Here is a 26,990-nt window from a genome sequence, read left to right on the forward strand (position 1 = left end):
TCTGGACCATCTAAAAGCTTTGCTACATTCTTTACATTTGTAGGGCTTCTCTCCAGTTCTTCACTGAAGAACAAAAATGCTTTATGAATAACTCCTAGCCAATAAAAACAATCTTATCTCTTCTCCCCAGATGGTGCAGTAAAGACCCCAAAAGATCAAGTTTTTCTGAGATATTACAAGTATGTGGAAGAAAGAGGAATAGAGTCCTAACGTCCTCATTCTAAGGTTGTGGGACTGTAATTTGTCACTGCAGGTGTGAGGGGAGGCACATAAAGTGAGGATGTTAGCTTCATGGTTTATTGTAACTTGTTAAAACAGTTTGTTCAATACGCTCTTTCTTTTTGGTATTTTGCAGAATTTCTTTTTGAAAGAGGCTGATCAAGTTTGTCCCTGCTTAAAAGCTCTAATGGATCAATTAGTAAGGGGCTGTTCAAATAAATTATTAGGCTGGGTGCAGTGGCTCACACCTGTAATCCCAGCATTTTGGGAGGCCGAGGCAGGTGGATCACCTGAGGGCAGGAGTTCGAGACCAGCCTGGCCAACATGGTGAAACCCCATCTCTACTAAAAATACAAAAAAAAAAAAAAAAAAAAAAAAAAAAAGCCGGATGTGGTGGCGGACACCTATAATCCCGGCTACATGGGAGGCTGAGGCAGGAGAATCCCTTGAACCTAGGGGGTGGAGGTTGCAGTGAGTCAAGACCACACCATTGCACTCCAGCCTAGACAACAAGAAAGAAACTCCATCTCAATTAAAAAAAAATTATTTTACAGCTTTATTTTTGCCACCTTTATTTATGCCACCTTTAAAAAGAGTGAAGAAGACCCAACTGCCTCTATATGTATATAAAAATATAAAAGCTGTATTGCCATGAATGCAAGTCTCAGAACAATATTTAAGGAAGAATCCAATTATTTATGGGTGGTCCTCTTACTGTTAATACATAGGTCATTTTTGAATCATTTATCCTTAGGAAGTAGGGTTGGGAGATGTGGGGGAGCTAAGAAAGGGAAAACTTTTCTTTTTCTCTTTGAATCCTTTCGTACTGTTTTTTATTTGTTGGTTGGTTGATTGGTTTTACGATTTGCAAGTTAGTTCTTTTTTATTATACTTTAAGTTCTAGGGTACATGTGCACAACGTGCAGGTTTGTTACATATGTATACATGTACCATGTTGGTGTGCTGTGAAAGGAATGAGGCACATCCCCCATATATCTCCCAACTTCCTGAGCCCAGCACAAACACATTCCTCCATATTTCTCTCAAACTTCAGAAAAACACCACCTAGGAAATCCCCGATAAGGACACAGCGGGAACCAATAAAAAATGCTAAATGTGCTGTAACCGAGAGAATTACCTTGTTCCCCTGTAACTTTACATATCCTGTTTACATCGGGCTATAAAAAGCAAGCACTCGCATTGTTCCGGTCCCTCTTTTACGCTGTGGAATGGAGGGACCAAGTTCGAACTTGCAGTAAAGATCCTTGCTGCTTGGCTTTGACTCTGGATTCTGGTGGTCTTCTTTGGGGAACAAACGGTCTGGGCATAACATCTGGGAGCTCGTCTGGGATTCCCCAAGCCCACCAGACCCCTGGTCAAGGGATCTACTAGGATCGATCTACTGATAGGTGAGCCGGCTCGTCTCCGTTTGTCTGTCTGTGTCTGTTCTGAATCTGAATCTGTGACTTGCGAGGTCTGAAACTGGAGCTGGCGCAGTCCTGGCGGACGCGCTATAGGACGGCCAGCGGAGACCGGTGGGAGACGTCCCCTGGCTCTCCTCTGATCTAGATTGGGATCCGAGCAGCTAACTCTGACCTGGGCTTCCGGTGCGCGCTTGCGATCCGAGCTGCCAGAGCGCGATCGCGATCCAGGCAGCTAACTCTGACCCGGGCTTCTGGTGCGCGCTTGCAATCTGAACTGCCCCGGTTTGGCGGGCAGTGGCTATCTCTGATCTGGGCTGCCCGAGCGCGATCGCGGTCCAGGCAGCTAACTCTGACCCGGGCTTCCCGTGCAGTGCTTGCAATCTGAACTGCCAGGTTTGGCGGGCAGCGGCTATCTCTGATCTGGGCTGCCCGAGCGCAATCGCGATCCAGGCAGCTAACTCTGACCCGGGCTTCCGGTGCGCGCTTGCAATCTGAACTGCCCCGGTTTGGCGGGCAGCGGCTATCTCTGATCTGCACTGCCCCAGCGCCATCGAGATCCAGGCAGCTAACTCTGACCAGGGTTCCCAAAGTGCACCTGGGACTAGATATCATTAATAAGTCAGATCAGATTTCCTTTACAGGGATTCTAACCACCATTCCTTTACAGGAAGAGACTACAAATTATTACAGGATGGGTAATACCCAGAGCACTCCTCTATCTCTCCTTACAAGTAATTTCAAAGAAGTTAGAGCAAGGGGCCATGATCTTGGTATAGAAATCAGGAAAGGAAAGCTAATTACTCTGTGTCACTCCGAATGGCCTGCCTTTGATGTGGGGTGGCCACCTGAAGGGACCTTCCGACTTGCTGTCATCACTAGGGTAAAGTCCAAGATTTTCCCACCTGGGCGTGCGGGCCACTTAGATCAAATCCCATATATCCTCATATGGCAGGACCTTGTTGAGAACCCGCCTCCTTGGCTGTCCCCTTTCCAATTAGCCTCTGAACCCTGTAAGGCACTGGTTGCTCGACCACTAAAATCCAAGCAACCAACTGCCCCTCCCCATCCTGTTCTACCTGAGAGCAGGGACCCACTGTTCACAGAATCCCCTCCGTACCCCTCCGGGCCCCAGGCCCCAGCACCCCGGGCTGAGCCAGGGGAAAGAGCAGGCGGATAAGAGGCCGCCCGGCACACAGGGACCCGCTGAGAGTGAAAGTAACTTTGAAGGGCTGGCGGGGCGGACGCGAGGGCGCACTTCATGGGCTAGCCCCCCCCAGCCGCCTGACTCCACAGTGGCTCTACCCCTTCGGGAAATAGGACCCCCAGATGACACGGGAATCCCCAGGCTCCAGTACTGGCCATTCTCTACCAGTGATCTGTATAACTGGAAGACCCAGAGTGCTCGGTTTTCAGACAACCCCAAAGATTTAATGGCTTTACTGGATAGTGTCATGTTCACCCACCAGCCCATTTGGGATGATTGTTAGCAGCTCCTCCGAATCTTGTTCACAATGGAGGAACAAGAGAGAATACAGATAAAAGCTAGAAAGCTGGTCCCGGGGGACGACGGTCAACCAACTGCCAACCCCGACCTCATAAATGCGACTTTTCCTCTGACCAGGCCGGTGTGGGACTACAACACGGCAGAAGGTAGGGGACGGCTAGGCCTTTATGGCCAGACTCTAATGGCGGGTCTCCGGGCAGCTGCTCACAAGCCCACTAATTTGGCTAAAGTATGCTCTGTTCTGCAGAGAAAGACAGAGAGCCCAGCTACCTACTTAGAAAGATTAATGGAAGCTTTTAGACAGTACACCCCCATAGACCCAGAGGCTCCAGGAAGTCAGGCAGCTGTTGTAATGTCTTTCGTAAATCAGGCAGCCCCAGACATTAAAAGGAGGGCAGCGCTGGTTAACAGACGCCCGGAAGCAGACTGTTCTGCAGATCCCCAGGCCACAATCCACCTGACAAGTGAGGGAATTCCTGGGGTCGGTGGGATTTTGTAGACTATAGATACCTGAGTTCGCAGAACTGGCTAAACCCTTGTATCAGGCAACATGGGGGCAGCAGCCATTTAATTGGACAGACGAAACCGAGTAGGCTTTCCAACAGATCAAAACGGCCCTACTCTCTGCGCCTGCACTGGGACTACCTGATGTCACCAAGCCCTTCCACTTATATGTGGACGAGAGTAAGGGTGTCGCCAAGGTGGTAATAACTCAGAACTTAGGCCCCTGGTGGAGGCCGGTTGCCTACCTGTCAAAGAAGTTAGACCAGTGGCTGCCGGGTGGCCTCCTTGTCTCCGAATGATTGCGGCCATGGCTCTGATGGTACAAGATACTGATAAACTTGTCATAGGTCAAGAATTGCGGGTTGTTACCCCACATGCCATCGAAGGTGTACTCAAACAGCCACCTAATCGATGGATAAGTAACGCCCGGCTCACCCACTACCAAGGAAATCCTATCAGGATAACCTTCCTGCCCCCAACGACCTTAAACCCTGCCTCGCTGCTGCCCAATCCTGACCTGGACGCACCACTCCATGATTGCACCGAGATACTAGCTCAGGTGCACGGAGTTCCAGAGGACATGCAGGACCGCCCACTCCCTGAGGCTGACCTCGTCTGGTTCACTGATGGGAGCAGCTTCATGCATCAAGGCCAGAGGTACGCTGGAGCGGCAGTGACTTCAGAGACTGAGGTAATCTGGGCAAAACCCCTGCCCCCGGGGACATCGGCCCAGAAGGCCAAACTGATAGCGCTCACCCAAGCTCTTACCTTAGGGGCAGGGAAAAAGCTGACGGTATATACAGACAGCCGATATGCTTTTGCTACAGCGCACATACATGGGGCCATTTACAGGGAGCGAGGGTTACTAACGGCTGAAAGAAAAGACATAAAAAACAAGCAAGAGATCCTAGCCCTGTTAACAGCGCTATGGAAGCAAAAAAAGTTAGCCATTGTGCATTGCCCAGGGCATCAGAAACCAACCACTCCAACTGCTCAAGGCAACTTTCTGGCAGACCAAACTGCAAGAAATGTGGCAAAGGCTCCCAGCCAACTCCTTGCACTCCAGCTCCCTGACCCGGGCCCCTGGGACTTGCCATATTTCCCTGATTATTCAGAACAAGATCTCCAGTGGATTGACAAGCTTCCCCTGAAACATATCCAGAATAGGTGGTGGACTGATACTAATGATCAAACCATCCTACCAGAAAAATTAGGACAACAAGTGTTAGAACACATCCACCGAACCACCCACCTGGGTGCTCGGTGGATGATAGACCTGATCAGATGCTCTAAGCTCAAATTCAGACATACAGCCGAGAAGGCCAGCAGCATCATGGCAAGTTGCAAAATCTTCCAGCTTAACAACGCCTACCCCCAATCCTAGACTGCATCAGGAACAAGGCTCAGGAGAATCAGGCCCGGTATCTACTGGGAAGTAGATTTTACTGAAATAAAGCCAGGAAAGTACGGGTATCGGTACTTACTTGTCTTTGTAGATACTTTTTCAGGGTGGACTGAAGCATTTCCAACCAAAAGAGAAACTGCTCAGGTTGTAGCAAAGAAAATTCTGGAAGATATCCTCCCCAGGTATGGCTTCCCCATCCAGATAGGGTCAGATAATGGGCCGGCCTTCGTCGCTAAGGTAAGTCAGGATTTGGCTTCCATCCTTGGGGCAAATTGGAAACTACATTGTGCTTACAGGCCCCAGAGTTCAGGACAGGTAGAGAGGATGAATCGGACCTTAAAAGAGACCTTAACTAAATTGACTATAGAGACTGGTGCTAATTGGGTGGTCCTTCTCCCCTACGCTCTGTTCCGGGCCCATAATACCCCTTACAGACTGGGCCTTACCCCTTACGAAATCATGTATGGCAGACCCCCACCCCTGGTTCCCAGTCTAAAAGATGATCTGCTCAAATCTGAAACAGAAAATGTCTCTGAACTCTTATTTTCCCTACAAGCCTTGCAGAAAATTCATCAAGAAATCTGGCCCAAGCTGAAGGAACTATATGAGACCGGTCCCCCACCGACACCCCATCCGTACCAGCCGGGAGACTAGGTCCTGGTTAAGCGACACCAACAAGAGACCCTAGAACCCAGGTGAAAGGGACCACTCCAGGTACTCCTGACCACACCCACCGCCCTGAAGGTAAAAGGCATCACGTCGTGGATCCACTACACCCACGTCAAGCCAGTGGACCCAACCTCCGACCTTCTGGAACCAATCACGGTAGCAGCTGAAGCACCGGCCACGTGGACTGTGGACAGAGCTAAGAACAACCCCTTAAAACTCACCCTGCACCGGCAATATAGCTCACTGCAAACATGCAGTTAGGTAGTCTAGCCCTAACGTTAGCTGCCCTAGTGGCCGCTGGGGAAAACACCAAACCAGCACCTAAACCCCAGTCAGGAGAAGTTTCCCTACTGTTTCTCAGGAACCAATTCCAGCCTCTGCAGCATCACTGCAGTGCCCCCTAATATCACCCTAAGGGCTCCGCCGGGCATATTCTTCTGGTGTAATGGGACACTATCTAAGGACCTATCTAGTCCCTCTGTTACCAACCTACTGTGTCTTCCTGTCCCATTAGTTCCCCGGTTGACTCTATTAACTGCTGGCGAGTTCCTAGGGTACACCGGTAACTGGACTAGTACTGCTATTCACCCAGTCCCTAGACCGAGACCTGCACGAGCCATATTTCTCCCCCTCATTGCAGGAATCTCCCTCACCGCATCCCTCATTGCAGCCGGGATGGCAGGGGGGAGCCCTAGGTCACACCCTCATAGAAAGCAACAAGTTGTACCAACAATTTGCCATTGCTATGAAGGAATCAGCTGAGTCCCTTGCCTCCCTTCAGCGGCAGCTCACGTCCCTAGCCCAGGTAACCTTGCAGAACCGGAGGGCCCTAGACCTACTCACTGCTGAAAAAGGTGGTACATATATGTTTCTGAAAGAGCACTGTTGTTTCTACATAAATGAATCAGGGCTTGTAGAAGACCGGGTCCAAAAGTTTCGCAAGTTAAGCACTGAAGTAAAAACACGGCAGTTTGCTTCAGCTGCAGACCAACGGTGGAATTCCTCTATGTTTTCTCTGTTAGCCCCCTTCCTTGGACCCCTGCTAAGTCTACTATTTCTGCTAACCGTAGGACCTTGTGTTGTTAACAGAATTTTGTGGTTTGTCAGAGAAAGGTTTAACACCGTTCAGCTCATGGTCCTCAGAGCCCAATACCAACCTGTAAACGCTGAAACAGAGTCAGACTTACAAGGCCCAAGATTGGCTCTAGAGTTACCTGAAAAGAAGGGGGTAATGAAAGGAATGAGGCACATCCCCCATATATCTCCCAACTTCCTGAGCCCAGCACAAACGCATTCCTCCATATTTCTCTCAAACTTCAGAAAAACACCACCTAGGAAATTCCCGATAAGGACACAGTGGGAACCAATAAAAAATGCTAAAAGTGCTGTAACCGAGAGAATTACCTTGTTCCCCTGTAACTTTACATATCCTGTTTACATCGGGCTATAAAAAGCAAGCACTTGCATTGTTCGGGGCCCTCTTGTACGCTGTGGAATGGAGGGACCAAGTTCGAACTTGCAGTAAAGATCCTTGCCGCTTGGCTTTGACTCTGGACTCTGGTGGTCTTCTTTGGGGAACAAACGGTCTGGGCATAACAGCTGCACCCATTAACTCGTCATTTATATTAGGTATTTCTCCTAATGCTATCCCTCCCCACTCCCCCCACCCCATGACAGGCCCTGGTGTGTGATGTTCCCCACCCTGTGCCCAAGTGTTCTCAATGTTCAATTCCCACCTGTGAGTGAGAACATGCAGTATTTGGTTTTCCGTCCTTGCAATAGTTTGCTCAGAATGGTGTTTTCCAGCTTCATCCATGTCCCTACAAAGGACATTAACTCATCCTTTCTTCTGACTGCTTAGTATTCCATAGTGTATATGTGCCACATTTTCTTCATCCAATCTATGACTGATGGACATTTGGGTTGGTTTCAAGTCTTTACTGTTGGTAATAGTGCTGCAATAAACATACGTGTGCATGTGTCTTTTTAGTAGCATGATTTATAATCCTTTGGGTATATAACCAGTAATGGGATGGCTGGGTCAAATGGTTTTTCTAGTTCTAGATCCTTGAGGAATCATCACACTGTCTTCCACAATGGTTGAACTAGTTTACACTCCCACCAACAGTGTAAAAGTGTTCCTATTTCTCCACGTCCTTTCCAGCACCTGTTGTTTCCTGACCTTTTAATGATTGCCATTCTAACTGGTGTGAGATGGTATCTCATTGTGGTTTTGATTTGCATTTCTCTGATGGCCAGTGATGATGAGCATTTTTTTCATGTGTCTGTTGGCTGCATAAATGTCTTCTTTTGAGAAGTGTCTGTTCATATCCTTTGCCCACTTTTTGATGGGGATGTTTGATTTTTTTCTTGTAAATTTGTTTGAGCTCTTTGTAGATTCTGGATATTAGCCCTTTGTCAGATGGGTAGATCGCAAAACTTTTCTCCCATTCTGTAGGTTACCTGTTCATGCTGATGATAGTTTCTTTTGCTGTGCAGAAGCTCTTTAGTTTAATTAGATCACATTTGTCTATTTTGGCTTTTGTTGCCATTGCTTTTGGTGTTTTAGCCATGAAGTCCTTGCCCATGCCTATGTTCTGAATGGTATTGCCTAGGTTTTCTTCTAGGGTTTTTATGGTTTTAGGTCTAATATTTAAGTCTTTAATACACCTTGAATTAAGTTTTGTATGAGGGGTAAGGAAGGGATCCAGTTAAAGCTTTCTACATATGGCTAGCCAGTTTTCCCAGCACGATTTATTAATTCTTTTTTTTGTCAGGTTTGTCAAAGATCAGATGGTTGTAGATTTATGATGTAATTTCTAAGGCTTTTGTTCTGTTTCCTTGGTCTATATATCTGTTTTAGTACCAGCACCATGTTGGTTTGGTTACTGTAGACTTGTAGTATAGTTTGAAGTCAGGTAGTGTGATGCCTCCAGCTTTGTTCTTTTGACTTAGGATTGTTTTGGCAATGCGGGCTCTTTTTTGGTTCCATATGAACTTTAAAGTAGTTTTTTCCAATTCTGTGAAGAAAGTCATTGGTAGCTTGATGGGGATGGCATTGAATCTATAAATTACCTTGGGCAGTATGGCCATTTTCATGATATTGAGACTTCCTATCCATGAGCCTGGAATGTTCTTCCATTTGTTTGTGTCCTTTTTTATTTTGTTGAGCAGTGGTTTGTAGATGTCCTTGAAGAGGTCCTTACATCCCTTGTAAGTTGGATTCCTAGGTATTTTATTCTCTTTGTAAATGGGAGTTTACTCATGAATTGGCTCTCTCTTTGTCTGTTATTGGTGTATAGGAATGCTTGTGATTTTTGCACATTGATTTTGTATCCTGAGAATTTGCTGAAGTTGCTTATCAGCTTAAGGAGATTTTTGGCTGAGACAGTGGGGTTTTCTAAATATACAATGATGTTATCTGCAAACAGGGACAATTTGACTTCCTCCTTTCCTAATTGAATACCCTTTATTTCTTTCTCCTGCCTAATTGCCCTGGCCAGAACTTCCAACACTATGTTGAATAGGAGTGGTGAGAAAGGGCATCCTTGTCTTGTGCCAGTTTTCCAAGGAAATGCTTCCAGTTTTTGCCCATTCAGTATGATATTGGGTGTGGGTTTGTCATAAACAGCTCTTGTTATTTTGAGATATGTCCCATCAATACCTAGTTTATTGAGAATTTTTAGCATGAAGGGCTGTTGAATTTTGTCAAAGGCCTTTTCTGTGTCTATTGAAATAATCATGTGCTTTTTGTCTTTGGTTCTGTTTATATGATGGATTACATTTATTGGTTTGTGTATGTTGAACCAGCCTTGCATCCCAGGGATGAAGTCAACTTGATCGTGGTGGATAAGCTTTTTGATGTGCTGCTGGGTTTGGTTTGACAGTATTTTATTGAGGATTTTTGCATCGATATTCATCAGGGATATTGGTCTAAAATTCCCCCTTTTTTTTTGTTGTGTCTGCCAGGCTTTGGTATCAGGATGATGCTGGCCTCATAAAATGAGTTAGGAAGGATTCCCTCTTTTTCTATTGATTGGAATAGTTTTAGAAGGAATGGTACCAGCTCCTCTTTGTACCTCTGATAGAATTTGGCTATGAATCGTCTGGTCCTGGACTTTTTTTGGTTGGTAAGCTATTAACAACTGCGTCAATTTCAGAGCCTGTTATTAGTCTATTCAGAGATTCAACTTCTTCCTGGTTTAGTCTTGGAAGAGTGTATGTGTTCAGGCATTTATCCATTTCTTCTAGATTTTCTAGTTTATTTGCATAGAGGTGTTTATAGTATTCTCTGATGGTAGTTTGTATTTCAGTGGGATCCCCTTTATCATTTTTCATTGCGTCTATTTGATTCTTGTCTCTTTTCTTCTTTATTAGTCTTGCTAGTGGTCTATCAATTTTGTTGATCTTTTCAAAAAACCAGCTGGTGGATTCATTGATTTTATGAAGGGTTTTTTTGTGTCTCTATCTCCTTCAGTTCTGCTCTGATCTTAGTTATTTCTTGCCTTCTGCAAGCTTTTGAATGTATTTGCTTTGCTTCTCCAGTTCTTTTAATTGTGATGTTAGGGTGTCGATTTTAGATCTTTCCTGCTTTCTCTTGTGGGCATTTAGTGCTATAAATTTCCCTCTACACACTCTTTTAAATGTGTCCCAGAGATTCTGGTACGTTGTGCCTTTGTTCTCATTGGTTTCAAAGAACACCTTTATTTCTGCCTTCATTTCGTTATTTACCCAGTAGTCATTCAGGAGCAGATTGTTCAGTTTCCATGTAGTTGAGTGGTTTTGAGTGGGTTTCTTAATCTTGAGTTCTAATTTGATTGTACCGTGGTCTGAGAGACAGTTTGTTATAATTTCTGTTCTTTTACATTAGCTGAGGAGTGCTTTACTTCCAACTATGTGGTCAATTTTGGAATAAGTGTGATGTCGTGCTGAAAAGAATGTATATTCTGTTTATTTGGTGTGGAGAGTTCTGTAGATGTCTATTAAGTTTGCTTGCTGCAGAGCTGAGTTCAATTCCTGGATATCCTTGTTAACTTTCTGTCTCGTTGATCTGTCTAATATTGACAGTGAAATGTTAAAGTCTCCCATTATTATTGTGTGGAAGTCTAAGTCTCTTTGTAGGTCTCTAAGGACTTGCTTTATGAATCTGGGTGCTCCTGTATTGGGTGCATTTATATTTATGATAGCTCTTCTTGTTGAATTGATCCCTTTACCATTATGTAATGGCCTTCTTTGTTTCTTTTGATCTTTGTTGGTTTAAAGTCTGTTTTAACGGAGACTAGGACTGCAACCCCTGCTTTTTTTTGCTTTCCATTTGCTTGGTAGATCTTCCTCCATGCCTTCATTTTGAGCCGATGTGTGTCTCTGCACATGAGATGGGTCACCTGAATACAGTACACTGTTGGGTCTTGACTCTTTATCCAATTTGCCAGTCTGTATCTTTTAATTGGGATATTTAGCCCATTTACATTTAAGGTTAATATTGTTATGTGTGAACTTGATCCTGTCATTATGATGTTAGCTGGTTATTTTGCTTGTTAGTTGATGCAGTTTCTTCTAAGTATCGATGGGTCTTTACAGTTTGACATGTTTTTGCATTGGCTGGTACCAGTTGTTCCTTTCCATATTTAGTGCTTCCTTCAGGAGCTCTTGTGAGGCAGGGCTGGTGGTGACAAAATCTCTCAGCATTTGTTTGTCTGTAAAGGATTTTATTTCTCCTTCACTTATGAAGCTTAGTTTGGCTGGATATGAAATTCTGGGTTGAAAATTCTTTTCTTTAAGAAGGTTGAATATTGACCCTCACTGTCTTCTGGCTTGTAGAGTTTCTGCCGAGAGATCCGCTGTTAGTCTGATGGGCTTCCCTTTGTGGGTAACCCCACCTTTCTCTCTGACTGCCCTTAACATTTTTTCTTTCATTTTAACTTTAGTGAATCTGTCAATTATGCGTCTTGGGGTTGCTCTTCTCGAGTAGTATCTTTGTGGCCTTGTCCGTATTTCCTGAATTTGAATGTTGGCCTCCCTTGCTAGGTTGGGGAAGTTCTCCTGGATAATATCCTGTAGAATGTTTTCCAACTTGGTTCCATTCTCCCCATCACTTTTAAGTACACCAATCAAACGTAGATTTGGTGTTTTTCACATAGTCCCATAATTCTTGGAGGCTTTGATTGTTTCTTTTTACTCTTTTTTCTCTAAACTTCTCTTCTCACTTCATTTTATTCATTTGATCTTCAATCACTGATACCCTCTCTTCTACTAGATCAAACTGGCTACTGAAGCTTGTGCATGTATCACGTAGTTCTTGTGAGACGATTTCAGCTCCATGAGGTCATTTAACGTCTTCTCTACACTGTTTATTGTAGTTAGTCATTCATCTAATCTTTTTTCAAGGTTTTAAGCTTCCTTGCGATGGGTTCGAACATCATTTTTTAGCTTGGAGATGTTTGTTATTATCGATCTTCTGAAGCCTACTTCTGTCAACTCATCAAAGTCATTTTCCCTCCACCTTTGTTTTGTTGCTAGTGAGGAGCTGCAATCCTTTGGAGGAGAAGAGGCACTCTGGTTTTTAGAATTTTCAGCTTTTCTGCTCTGGTTTCTCCCCATCTTTGTGGTTTTATCTACCTTTGGTCTTTGATGATGGTGACATACAGATGTGGTTTTGGTGTCAATGTCCTTTCTGTTTGTTAGTTTTCCTTCTAACAGTCAGGACCCTCAGCAGCAGGTCTATTGGAGTTTGCTGGAGGTCTGCTCCAGGCCTGTTTGCTTGGGTATCACCAGTGGAGGCTGTAGAACAGCAAATAATGCAGAACTGCAAATGTTGCTGCCTGATCCTTCCTCTGGATGTTTCATCTCAGAAGGGCACCCGGCTGTATGAGGTGTCAGTCGGCCCCTACTGGCAGGTGTCTCCCAGTTAGGTTACTTGGGAGTCAGGGACCCACTTGAGGAGGCAGTCCATCCATTCTCAGATCTCAAACTCTGTGCTGGGAGAATGACTGATCTCTTCAAAGCTGTCAGACAGGGATGTTGAAGTCTGCAGAAGTTTCTGCTGCCTTTTGTTCAGCTATGCCCTGCCCCCAGAGGTGGAGTCTACAGAGGCAGGCAGGCCTAATTGAGCTGCATTTGGTCCCACCCAGTTCGAGCTTCCTGGCTGCTTTGTTTACTCAAGCCTCAGCAATGGCAGATGCCCCTCTCCCAGGCCCTCTGCCACCTTGCAGTTCGATCTTGGACTGCTGTGCTAGCAGTGAGCAAGGGTCCATGGGCGTGGGACCTGAGGAGCCAGGTACGGGATATAATCTGGTGTACCTTTTGCTGAGACCATTGGAAAAGCACAGCATTAGGGCCATTGGAAAAGTGCAGCATTAGGGCCAGAGTGTCCCAATTTTCCAGGTACCATCTGTCATGGCTTCCCTTGGCTAGGAAAGGGAATTCCCTGACCTCTTGCACTTCCTGGGTGAGGCGATGCGCCACCCTGCTTCAGCTCACACTCCGTGGGCTGCACCCACTGTCCAACCTGTACCAATGAGATGAATGCAGTATCTAAGTTGGAAATGCAGAAATCACCTGTGTTCTGCATCACTTATGCTGGGAGCTGTAGACTGGAGCTGTTCCTATTCGGCCATCTTGGAATGATCCCTCACAAGCAGTATATGCAATTTACTTCTAACAGGAAATAGAATCCAGTTAAAAAATAAATTCATCTTTTAAAAATTTTTATTTTATTTTTTAGAGACAGTGCCTTGCTCTTTCACCCAGGCTGGATGGAGTCCAGTGGTGCGATCATAGCTCACTGTAGCCTCATCCTCCCAGGCTCAAGTGATCCTCCCACCTCAGCTCCCTAAGTAGGTGGGACTACAGGTATGTGCTACTGCACCAGGCTAAGTTTTAATTTATTTTTGTAGAGACAGGGTCTCACTATGTTTCCTATGATGGTCTCAAATGAACTCCTGAGCTCAAGAAATCTGCTCACCTCTGCCTCCCAAGGTGCTGGGATTATAAGTGTAAGCCACCATGCCTGGCCCAATAAATTCATCTTGAAAATTAAAAAAAATCTTGATTGATGATGGTTCCTTTGGTTTTCTGCTGTCCTCTGCCTGGGCTCCTTTTTTCCACTTCCCCTCTCATGGAATGCTAGGTCATTCCTCAGTCACAGGTCAACTATTATTTCTTTTGTGATTGCTCTCTCACCTGCTGAAGAAGAATCAGTCACTTCTTTCCTTGCTCTCATGACACTTTACAACTAACTATTTCTATGAGAGTCCTTTTCACATTACAGCTGACTTTTGAACAACATGCATTTCAACTTCATGGGTTCACTTATACTGAGATTTTTTTCAGGAAGAGTTCCACTAAGTGTTCCTGCCTCTCCTGCCTGCACTTCTACCTCTTTTTCTTTGCTTTTCATTTTTTGTTTGTTTGTTTGTTTGTTTAGAGGTAGGGGTATCTACCACCCAGGAAGGAGTGCGGTGGTGCTATCAGAGCTCACTGTAGACTCAAACTTGTAGTCTCAAGTGATCCTCCCACTTCAGCCTCCTGAGGAGCTGAGACTGTGGGTAGGAGCTACCACACCAGCACCACCTCATTTTCACCTCTTCCACTTCTACCACCCTGAGACAACAAGACCAACCTCTCCTCTTCCTCTTCCTTCTTGCTCAAGGTGAAGACAGTGAAGATGAAGACCTTTATGATGATCCACTTCCACTTAATGGATATATTTTCTCTTCCTTCTGATTTTCTTGATAACACTTTCTTTTCTGTAGCTCAGTTTACTGTAAGAATATAGTAAACAATACATGTAATATGCAAAATATGTGTCACTTGACTGTTTCTGTTGTCGATAAGGTTTTCAGTCAACAATAGTCTATTAGTAGTTAAATTTTAGGGGAGTCAGTCATATGTGAATTTTTGACGTTAAGCAGGGGTCAGTGCGCCTAACCTATGCGCTGTTCAAGGGTCCACTGTTATAATAAAACTTTTTTTTCTGTTTGCACCTAGTGAGTAAGACCCACATTCTTATATATTTAATACTTAATAGTGTCTAGAACTTAGTCCTCAGAACATTCTAAAACTACAGAATTCAATATAATTTGGATGAGCCATGAAAATCCAAAATTTATTCAAGCATAGGAAATATCCAGGGATAGCCTTAACAAGAAATGTGCAGGATGAGCTCGTTTTTGTGGTTGAATGTTCCAGAACTCTCTTTGGTAATGCAAGCAAGGACTATATTCTAGAACCTCATTTTTAACAGCAATCTGTTGCAGATACAATGCATATTCAAATCAAATAACCAAGTATTTATTTACATATCTTTAATATTTTTATTTTGGAATAACTATAGAATCACAAGAAATTGCAAAATTAGTTCAGAGAGGTCCCCTGTACCCTTTGCCTTCTTCCCCCTAGTGGTAAGATCATACATGGCTACAGAACAATGTCAAAGTCAGGAAATTGAAATAACAGAAGAGATTTTCATCCGTCATGTTGGCTACTACCTTCACTTCCTGGAGTGCCAGTGAGGTGGGTGTGTCCTCACTATGTAGGAGGTCCTGGGGAGGCTGTGAGGGGACAAGGCAGGAAGGGAGTGGAGCACAATGGCAATACATGGTCAGAGCAGCCACTGTTGTGCCTTGAATCATGTCAAGGCCCCTCATGACATCCTCCAGGGTACAAGCCCTGATACATTTGGAGCCCCTAAAAGATTTGGGCTTGTATCCTGGAGGATGTGTCTAGTAGCTGTCATGTCCAAGAGGGAAAACAAATATCACACCTATTTTGGCCTCATCTAGACAGCAGAGAGTCCTTGACTTTGAGAGAGCCAGGGTAGAAAGTGAGGGTTTGGGCAACTGATGCTGTCTGGATTTTTTCCCTTGAGATATAATTCACATTGCATAGAATTCACCCTTTTAAAAACCACAATTCAGTGGCTTTTAGTATAGTCTCAAAGTTGTACAATGATTACCACTGTCTGATCCCAGAATATTTTATTATTCCAAAAAGAAAGCCCATACCCAGTAGCTGTCCCTTCTTAGTTGTCCATGCCTCCCGTCCCTGGCACATTTCAATCTCTGTGGTTTTGTTTATGCTGTGCATTGAAAACAAATAGGATCATACACTGTGTGATCTTTTGTATCTGGCTTCTTTCACTCAGCACAATGCTTTCAAGGTTCTTTCAAGTTGCAGCGTCTGTCAGTATTTGATTTCTTTTCATGACTGAAGGATATTCCACTATATGTCTATACCAGAATTTGTTTATGCATGTAAGATGGTACATGGCTATAGAACAATGTCAAAGTCAGGCAACTGAAATAGCAGAAGAGATTTTCATCAGTCATGTTGGCTACTACCTTCACTTCCTGGAGCGCCGGTGAGGTGGGTGTGTCCATTTGATGGACTATTGGGTTGTTTCTGCTTTTCGGCTATTAGGAATAATGCTGCTATGAACATTTGTGGTCAAGTTTTTTATTTTAAAAGTGCATGCTGTTGAGAGCTCATTTGATTTGAACCATGCAGATAGGCTAGTGAAGATTCATTTATGCTAGACTTTAAGTTTGTCTGGCTAGTCTAGGAGTCATTGCATTTTGGGAGTAAGAAATAAAAGAATCTCTGTTTACTTTGTTATGTGTTGGGGATGGGAAGAGAAAATATCTATCTGCCTGTGTCTTCTATATGTTTTCAAATTACCTTTAGAAATTTAGTTCAAGGATGTTATTAGCTGATTATGTCTTCATTGTCATGGGCATTTCACAATTTATTTCAGAAATGTCTCCTGATATATAAAGTCTTTTAGAATTTGACATTAACCTATTCAATAGCTTGATGGTTCCCAAACTGAGTGCCAAGGTACCCTCAAGAAGGTTACCACAAGAAAATCACAGAGGCATGGCAGGATATTTTATATTTTTGAGTTCAGGGTACTCAAAACTAGGTACTGTTAGATAAGAGTAGGTTACAGTTTCAACATTAGATAGTGATACATTCTGTTGAAGTAATATCTTTGGGAAGCTGGAATTTTGTCTCTGATGAAAAGCAAGTACTACATGAAAGTCAATGTGGAACGTAGACCGGGCACAGTGGCTCATGCCTGTAATTCCAGTACTTTGGGAAGTTGAGGTGGGTGGATCACTTGAGGTCAGGAGTTCGAGACCAGCCTGGCCAACATGATGAAATGCCTCTACTAAAGATACAAAAATTAGCCAGGTGTGGTGGTGCATGCCTGTAATCCCAGCTGCTCAGGAGGCTGAGGCTGGAGAATCACTTGAACCCGGGAGGCAGAGGTTGCAGTGAGCTGAGATCGTACCACTGCACTCCAGCCTGGGCGACAGAGCGAGATGCTGTCTCAAAAAAAGGAAAAAATAAATAAATAAAAAGAAAGTCAATGTGGAATGGGGAAGTGAGGGTGGCTGTGTCCATTCTGATTCAAAGGTTTGAGAAGCTGTGCAGTGCCCGACTGAAATATATCCCCAAAATAAGCTTTGTTGGGATTTACATGTTATTTGAACCTAACTACTTAATAAACGGAACTTTTAGGTATTTTTTTGACTCCAGAGGTGCCATGAGAAAATTAATGAGGACTGAAGGCTGCAATAAATCAAGAAGTTTGAAAACCTTTGCTCTAGTATCATATTTTTACAATTTCTAATATTTGCCAATGAACTTTCATTATTTCTGTAACAAATCCCACCCTTTCATGAGGCCATGCCCTTGCATGTGCCTCTTTAACTTGGAGTTCCTTTTTCTTGCCATTAATTTTTTCCCTGGAAAATTTTATTCATCCTTCAAGACTCAACTCAAATATCCCCTCTTTTGGGAAACCTTCTTGACCTCCCATGTGTAACTGGCTGCTGAATCTTCAGTGTTTTCAGAATATCCAGTTCATTCTCCCACTCTAATGCTCACCACATTGTGCTATAATTTACCTGGATTTCTCTACTTCTCCTACTAGAAATTCCACAAACAGCTAGGTGAAGTGGTTCATGCCTGTAATCCCAGGGCTTTGGGAGGCCAAGGCAAGAGGATTGTTTGAGGCCAGGAATTTGAGACCAGCCTGTGCAACATGGTAAGGCCCTGTCTCTACAAAAATCTAAATGAATAAATTAGCCACATGTGGTGGTGCACACCTGTAGTCCTAGTTCCTCAGGAGTTTAAGGCATGAGGATCTCTTGAGCCCAGGAGTTCAAGCCTGTAGTGCCACTGCACCCCAGCCTTGGTGATAGAATAAGACTATATCTCAAAATAAAAAAAATCCACAGCCACAGAAACCCCATCTTAACACTTTTGTACTCTCAGCACAGGGCCTAGGGCTCTGGGATGGACTGAGTAGCTGAATGAATGAACTCAGTAATAATACAAGGAAGGTATCTATAAGGCTCCCTACTACCTCCCATTTGGGATTCACATTTTTCATTGGAAGCAATTTACTATGATGATATTGGAAAAGTACTATTATAATCACAATCACAGTACCAACAAAGCATTCTACTCAATCAGAGGGACCATTTGAATACAAATTTTGACCATTTCAAAGGCAATTTCCTGACCACCTCGAAACACATGCCAGATGCAAAAGTTGTGCCAATCCAAGATCTCTATTTTAAATGATTGAGTTCACTGCAAGTTCAGTCTGAATTGGGCTTAAATGCAATGAAATTGATAACAGATGAAAGCTCAACAGGTTGCAGAATAATTATATACTTGTTATGATGTCCTCACTAATTGAAGCACTAACTCAATGACCCTTGGCTTCTGAACTGCTACTGGGGTAACTGGCTGATACATCTGTTTGGTATGAATCTGCATATTTGCTCATTTGCCAAAAATGTAAAGTGAAGCCCTGAATTAGTTTCAGTTCACTTAATCACTTCCAAGCCGAGGAATCAGCTGAATATATCATAATGCTTCCCCCTCCCCACACCACACCACACCACATTTTATATGTAAGTGAACATTCAAAAAAGCCAACTCAAAAGCAGACTGTCCAGAATGTTGATTCACAGAGAGGCAGACAGCCTTTGGCTGAGCATGCATTCCTCTCATTTATCTAAATAGGAGCCAGGTGCTTGCACCAAAGAGGAGCCTGACAAAAACAAGCTCTTTGGGGGCTCTTATTTTCAAGTATAAGGCAACACTTGTATCTTCTTAAAGGAAGGCCCCTTTAACTGTATTTCACTCCCTTCAGCAATGTGTGTATTAATAGATAAGTGTTTGCTTCAGGGTTTCAAAAGTTGTGCTTCTAATAGAATTAAAGTTTAACCTTCATTAGTCCCAGTGGTATTATCTCTAAAATAACTTCAGTTGTAGTTCTTTAATGCCATGTTCATTTTATTTTACCACGGTTCTTAAATTATAGTAATTGTCTCATCCCTTAGATTCAGTATAATTTTGTATTTATATTGTACTTGGCAGACTCAGGTTATCATTAAATGTTCTACAAAAATAAAAATATGGGTTCAGTAGCTGTAACCAACCAGTGGAGATGAAATGTGTATAAAGAAAGGGCCTCACTTCTTCCTTAAAACACCAGTTTGAACAACGTCTTGCATTGCTCCTCTTAGCTAACATTTATGTCATATTTATTACTGAGCATAAAGAGCAGTGAGTGATGGAGTTACCTTTTGGTTTAGAAATCCATTTACGGGAAATGAACTCAGTTTGCTGTGCCAACTCTACCATGCTGGACAGGGCCCTGAGTCTCCTCCTCCCAAGCCCTGGACTGTTTCCTTGAACTGATACTCTGTTATAGTTTGGATTTGTGTCCCCGCCCAAATCTCATATTGAATTGCAATCCCCAGAGTTGGAGGAGGGGCATGGTGGGAGGTGATTGGATCATGGGGGCTGTGTCTAATGATTTAGCACCATTGCCCTAGTGCTCTCTTATGATAAAGTTTTGCCCAGATCTGGTTGTTTAAAAAGTGTGTAGCACCCCCGACTTCCTCCTACCAGCCATATAAGACATGCCTGCTTCCCCTTCGCCTTCCGCCAAGATTACAAGTTTCCTGTGGCCTCCCTGCCATGCTTCCTATATAGCCTACAGAACTATGGGCCTCTTAAACCTCTTTTCTTTAATAAATTGCCCAGTCTCAGGTAGTTCTTTTTAACACTTTTTATTTAAATTATTATTTTTTAAAAAGATGGGATTTTACCATGTTGGCCAGGCTGGTCTCAAACTCCTGGCCTCAAGCAATCCACCCACCTGGGCCTCCCAAAATATTGGGATTGCAGTCAGTTTCAGCCACCATTCAAACTGACTTGAAGGATGGTGAATCAGGGAATTTTATTGAGTTATGGAGGTGGCTCTCAGCTAGATGGATGGAGAGTTGGAAAGGGCATGAAGTGGAAAGATGATTTTTCCCTGGAGTTTGGCTGTCCCGTGGCCAAACTCCTCTCCAATCTTTGCCAGCCAAACTCCTCAGGTAGTTCTTTATAGCAATGTGAGAAGACACTAATACATGCTCATTTGTCAAGTACTGATTCAGTCTCTACTATGTGCCAGGCACTTTACAAGATACTGGCTTTTAGCAGTGAAGGAGACCGATAATATGCCTGACCCCATGGAATTTACAATCTCATAGGAGACGCACAGCAAGAGCAACTTAGCCCCCTCAATCAAGATTCATTATACAATAATGATATGGTTGAAACAGGGTGCTGGGAAGGAATAATTTTTGATATAGGGAGAGTGCTGGTGGTCAAGGAAGACTATTTTTTTTTAACCTAACTCCTATGGTGATGGTAAGGGAAGGCTCTTTTGAGGAGGTACTGAGATGGGAGAGTTTCTTGCCCCCCTCAGGGGTCTTGTGACAGGGGTGTGGTCCCTTTGCTCAAACCTCTTATGGAAGGGGGAGAAAGCAGACAGGCAGGTGCAGGAGCCAGATTGAGTGCTTTTGGGCTCCAGCCTGACAGTAGTATCTAGGGGTGTGTTACAATTAATGCTCTTTTAGCAGTTGCCATCTGTGTACAGCTAAGTGTTAACAACCTCAGTGGAGAGTCAGGGTGACATCTTTTTATACCCTGCCCTCTTGGTACCCAGGTCCTTGTATGGCACCCAGGAAGAATCAGGTCAAACTGACTTGAAAGATGCTGAATGAGGGAATTTTATTGAGTTATGGAGGTGGCTCTCAGCTGGATGGATGGGGAGTTGGAAAGGGGATGGAGTGGGAAGATGATTTTTCCCTGAATTTTGGCTGTCCTGTGGCCAAACTCCTCTCCAATCTTTGCCAGGCAAACTCCTCTCGATGTTCAGATGCTCCTTCCCTTCTCTCCTTCTCTGCCACTCTGCCGCTCTGCCACTCTTCTGCTTGTGGAGCCTTGGGTTTGGGGTTTGTATGGGTACAACATAGGGAGTGTGGTGGGCCAAAAGGGAACATTTGGGCATGAAAACAGGAACGTCTGTTCTCATTTAGGGCCATGGGTTTCCAGGCTTGAGGGTAGGGCCTTTGCCAGGGAACCACCTTCTTCTACCCTGTATTTTGCTGCCGCCTGTTCATATCAGTACCATTAAAGGTGAATCCTAGGATGTGAAGGCACCAACCTTGATGAGACCCAGGGGAAGTGCACCACAGGAATAGGGAACAGTAAGTGCAAAGGCCCTGAGGATGGAATGATGCCAACCTCTGCCCCTCAACCCTCACCTCAACTTCAGCTCCCACCAGTGCCCCCAATACATTTTTTCCCCAATACATTTTTTCCCCTTTATCTTTCATATATGTAAATTGATTAAAGATTCCCTCTGGTAGAGCCCCTGAATGTACCCCCAAAGCCAATCTTATGTAATACCGAGAAGGCAGGGGTTTTAACAAATAGCTTAAACTAGTATCCATGAAAACTAAAAATATGGAGCTTTTCTAGAAGATAGCACTAGGGGGCAGAGTCTGTGTTTTATCGGGGACCCCGTGAAACTTACAACTTTCTAAAGCATATCCTATTCTACATCCTGGGAAGTCTATTTACAGAACGATGTGAAGAGTTACTATTTTGTCTGTTTTGTCCCCTCTAAGCAGGCCTCTGAAATGTTCCTAGGTTCCTGGATTCTTTTAAGGCTGGAGGGAAATTGACCAAAAGGCAGCCCCAGCATTGATTGTTGAATTATTAGCCTGTGGCCTGCATGGTTTCCCCACTGCAGTAAGGACATCATCATGCCTACATTCTTCCTATTCCAAGAAGACATTTCCATTGAAAGGAGGTAAAATGGGCACCAGGGATGACAATGCATGTAAACAATCTCACTATCTGCCTAGAGTAGGAAACAGGAACACAAAGGCAAGGTGACTTCGCCTGATGAGAGTGGGGCTGGGATAGGCTGGTGACCAATTCTGAGCCCAAATGACTTTTTATGAAATGTTCCCTGAGCACACCTGATTCCCAACCCCAAGGGTTCTCTGTATTTGCACAGCTTCTGTGCACCCCAAGTACTCTGTCCTTGCCCATCCCAGTGAATTGGAGAGTATCTCACCATAAACCTATATCCTCATTTGCACTGTGAGCTTGTCTGTGTTTTGCTCTCTATCTTCAGAGTGTGTGCTCAAAAGGTGTTTGTTGTAAATAAATATATGATATATAATCAATACAGCTCCATCAAAGCAATATTGAAAATGTTGACTGTAAACCAGCAGTGGTACCGGAGTCCTGATGGACTCTGATAACTGGAGAAGGAGGAGGAGGAGAGAGGAGACTTCCTCAGCAGAAGCCCTACCCACAGTGAAATAAAGGCCATTATTCACTTAGCACTGCTAATCTTTCATCCACATAGACATTTTATTTTCCTTTGGGAGATAATGAGCAGAAGGTGGAAGAACTGAGATGTTTTGATCAAATCATTTCCTTACTTAATGGGCAAGTCTGAATGCTTTTTGTTGCTGTAACATCTATCCAAAAATGTGTGTTTCAGCCTCTCTGCCTTAGTAACTCAGCAACTTTAATATTTTGGACAAAATGAAATCTTTCTTTGGAGGTTGAAAGTATTGTTATGCCTTGAGAACATCATAACTTCCAGACCCCTGCCCTGGTTTCTTTTGGACGATGCATGGAAAATATAGCTGAGTCTGTCCTGACTCCAGGGTATGACCTGCGCATTCTTTGAGTAAATCTTAAAATAACTGAGTTTCCTTATGACCCATGTTTTTCCCTGAAGTCATAAGCTATAAAAAGTTCTGATAGGTTTATGTTTCTGGTTAATCACGGCTTACTGACTGCTTTAAACTTAGTGCCAGGTGACACCTAGTAATCATTCTTTGTTTGCAGCATCACAGGCAACAGAGAAATCAAGTTCATCACCACGAGGCAGCTGTACTCACATCCTGGAAGAGATTCAATTCATAAACCTCTCATCTTTCTTCATTTTTTTACCCCCACTAGGGAATCTTTTAGCCTGATGCTATTAGTAGACAGGGCATGACCTTCTGCTCTACTGTAATATTTTATCCTTTTCTATGTCCTCAGTTGGTGTGCTTAGTAAGAAGTTTCTCAAAAAATGGATGTGGAGAGAGCAGGATAATTTCTGCCTTCCTAGAATATGTCCCAGCGATAAGTGGGCAATGAATGCTGATGAGTATTGATTACTTCCTTAATGAAGCCACATGTTCTGGAGTGTGTGTATGTGTGTGCATGTTTTGCAGCTGCTGTCTAGACTATAGTCTATATTACTCAATCATCAGGATGATTACAAATAAAGAAAAAAATTGAAATGACATCGACTGCATTAACTTTATCCATCTACAATACTAACAGTGTAGTTAAGAAAACATCCCCGGGATGTATTTTGCCTTCATAATGTATCAGTGGCAATAGCTGCAAAGAGTTTCTGGAATTTCACTCAAGTCACAGGTGTGAACATGTTTTTATAAATTGACTTGTAAAGAAATAATTATTTTGACTAGAGCATGTAGTAGAAGTGGGCTTCATTTGATACTGATTATTATTATTATTATTATTATTTTCTTGAGACAGAGTTTCACTCTTGTTGCCTAGACTAGAGTGCTGTAGCACAATCTCTGCTCACTCCTACCTCCACCTCCCGGGTTCAAGCGATTCTCCTGCCTCAGCCTCCTGTGTAGCTGGTATTACAGGCATGTGTCACCACGCCCGGCTAATTTTTATTTATTTATTTATGTTTTTTGAGGCAGAGTCTCGCTCTGTCATCCAGGCTGGAGTGCAGTGGCACGATCTCAGCTCAATGCAACCTCCGACTCCCAGGTTCAAGCGATTCTCCTGGCTAATTTTTGTATTTTTAGTAGAGATGGGGTTTCACCATGTTGGTTAGGCCTAGAACTCCTGACCTCAAGTGATCCGTCTGCTTCGGCCTCTCAAAGTGTTGGGATTACAGGCGTGAGCTACTGCACCAAGCCAGATACTGATTATTTTTGATGTCATCCTTTTCTGAAGACAAAAGGACCTGCATCAAACACCCTCTCATTGGGTACTTTATCAGGTAATTTGCCATCCTGAACCTCAAAAACTTGCCTCAAAGACTTGTTGGAAGGATAAAGCTGAGGAGGAAGCATGTCACAGGAGGAGAATGTTGATTCTGAAGTCTAACAACCAGCTTTCACCTCTCATTGACTGGGTAACACTGGATAAACTGCCTGGCTTCTCTACGTCCCATTTTCCTCATGTATTAAAGATAGATACCAATCGAGTCCTCATAGGATTTTCGTGAGGAATTAGATGGAGATATTGCAAGTCAGATGACTGTAATATAGCAGGTGTTCTTAGGGTGTCAGGGATGTTCATACTCTCCTCATAAGCCTGAGGAACTTCTATTTTTCATATAAGATTCAGCTTAAATGATGCAAGTCAAATTGCTTAGCTCAATCAATAAATATTGAGTAACAAAAATGATTTGAAAGTACTGTGTCAATATTAGTTATTATTAATGACAAAATGTAATAGTCAAGGGACTTGTCTTCCCACCATAAACAGCTATAAAACTAGAACACAATATATGAGGCAAGTCTTGTCAGGCAGCACTGCTTGGTGTCCAATATCTGAAACTATAGTTTCATATATTTTGTTCAATTTCTAGTGTTTCAGGTGGGAAGATAAATCCAATTCATGTTACTCTACTGGGGCTGGAAATAGAGGTCCACCAGTGTTCTGTGATGAACTAAAGATGCATCTACTTAAACATAATAATAAGAGGGATAGCCAAAAAGCTAATACAGAAAATAAAATGGAATACTAAAAAGTATTTGATTAACCCAAATGAAAGCAGAACAGAAACAGAAACAACAAAGTCATATGAAGCAATAGAAAACAAATAAAAAGATGTTGGATTAAAGCCCAACCATATCAATCATGACATTAAATGCAAATGGCCCAAACACTCCATTGAAGATAGACTGGATGGCAGTCAAGATTATGGTAGACATGGAGCTGCTCTGCCAGACCCACTTTGAGGAAGAACTTATTGCTCTAGCTGTTAGAAGATGTGGGCCTTCATTTTTTAGCTCCTTCAGGGTTTGCCTCAGCTGCAGAAAACCACCTCACTCAAAGCGTGTCTCACATTCAATTATTGATTTGAGGCAGAGGCATAAAGACCTAGTCACAACCCTGACAGGTTGTTGATGTTCCAGAGCTCTCTATGGGGCAGGCTGAGCCTGTCAAGATGGCAGTGGAGCTGGACTTTTCCCTCCGCTTCATGCTGCTTACTCCTCCCACTTTTTGCAGCTGCTGATTCCAATAAATACTCTACACAACAAACTCCAGCTCAGCGTCTGCTTTTGGAGAACCTAACCTATAACAAAGACCTATTTATATGCTCTCCACAAGAGAGAAACTTTAAATGTAAAGAATTAGATAGATTAAAAGAAAAAGGATGAGAAAAGATAGACACAACATGCAAACAGTAAACTTAAGAAAATTGTTGTGGCTATTGTCACATCAGGCAATGTAGAATTTAAGACTAGGAATATTACCAAAGACAAAAAGAACTGTTTTAAATGATGAAAGGATAAATTCAATAGGAAATCACAAAAATCCTAAATGTATGTGTACCCAATAACAGAGTTTCAAAATATATGAAGAAAATTTGCATAAAGGAATAGACACATCAGCAATCATAGTTGGACAGTTTAACATTACTTTCCTGAAGAAGTAGAAAACAATTAGTAAGATATTAAAATATCTGAAAGCAAATATCAACCAACCTGACCCAATTTTCATTTACAGAATACTATAACTAACAACAGCAAAATACACATTTATTTCCAACTGCACATGGAATGTCCACCGTGATATCATATGTTAGAGTACAAAACAAGATTTAAAACATCTTGCAGGGTATGTTTATGACAACAGAATTAAATTAGAAGCTAATAGCGATAAGATAACCAGAAAATCCTGCAAATACTGGGAAATTAAACAACACATTTCTAAATAACTTGTGGGTAAAGAAGAAATGAAAGGGAAATTAGAATATATTTTTCATTAAATGATACTGCAAACACAAGTTAGAAAAGCAGTAATTAGAAGAAAATATTTATTTTATTTGTCTGTTTTTTTATTTATATATATTTCTAGAGATCAGATCTTGCTCTCACCGAGGCTGGAATGCACTGGCATGGTCACAGTTCACTGCAGCCTTGAACGCTTGGGCTCAAGCCTCCTGAGTAGCGAGCACTACAGGCATGCCCAGCTAATTTTGTTTTATTTTGTTTTGTTTTTTTGGTAGAGACAGGGTCTTGCTTTGTTGCCCAGGCTGGTATTAAACTCCTGGCCTCAAGAGATGCTTTCACCTCAGCCTCCCAAGGTGCTGAGATTACAGGCATGAACCACTGCACCTGGACTAATATATAGCTTTAAAGTTCTATAATAAAGAAGATTTAAAGTTATTTATTAAGTTTCCAGAAAACAAGAAAAAGTAAAAATTGACAAACCAAAATAAGTTCTTTGAAAAGATTAATAATATTGATAAATCCAATCAAGACTTATAAGAAAAAGAGAGAGGAAACACAAATCAATACAATTAGGTAGGAATGAAAGAGGTGATATCACTGCAAAGCCTACAGATAAATAACCGGATAATGAGGAAATGTAAAACAAAACAAAACAAAAAACAAAAAACCTTTATACCAATATGTGGAATAACTTGTATAAAATGGACAAATTCTTAAAAGACACAAACTACCAAAATTCACTCAAGAAGAAATAGAAAACCTAAAAAAACCTAAAACCTTTGTAGTTATTAAATAAATTGAATTCATAATTAGAAACTTTCCCACAAAAAAATTCTAGGTCCAGTGCCTTCCCTGGTTATGTCTATCAATCTATAGGGAAG

This window comes from Macaca nemestrina, chromosome 8, assembly GCF_043159975.1.
Source record: "Macaca nemestrina isolate mMacNem1 chromosome 8, mMacNem.hap1, whole genome shotgun sequence".
In the NCBI taxonomy this organism is placed as follows: Eukaryota; Metazoa; Chordata; class Mammalia; order Primates; family Cercopithecidae; genus Macaca; species Macaca nemestrina.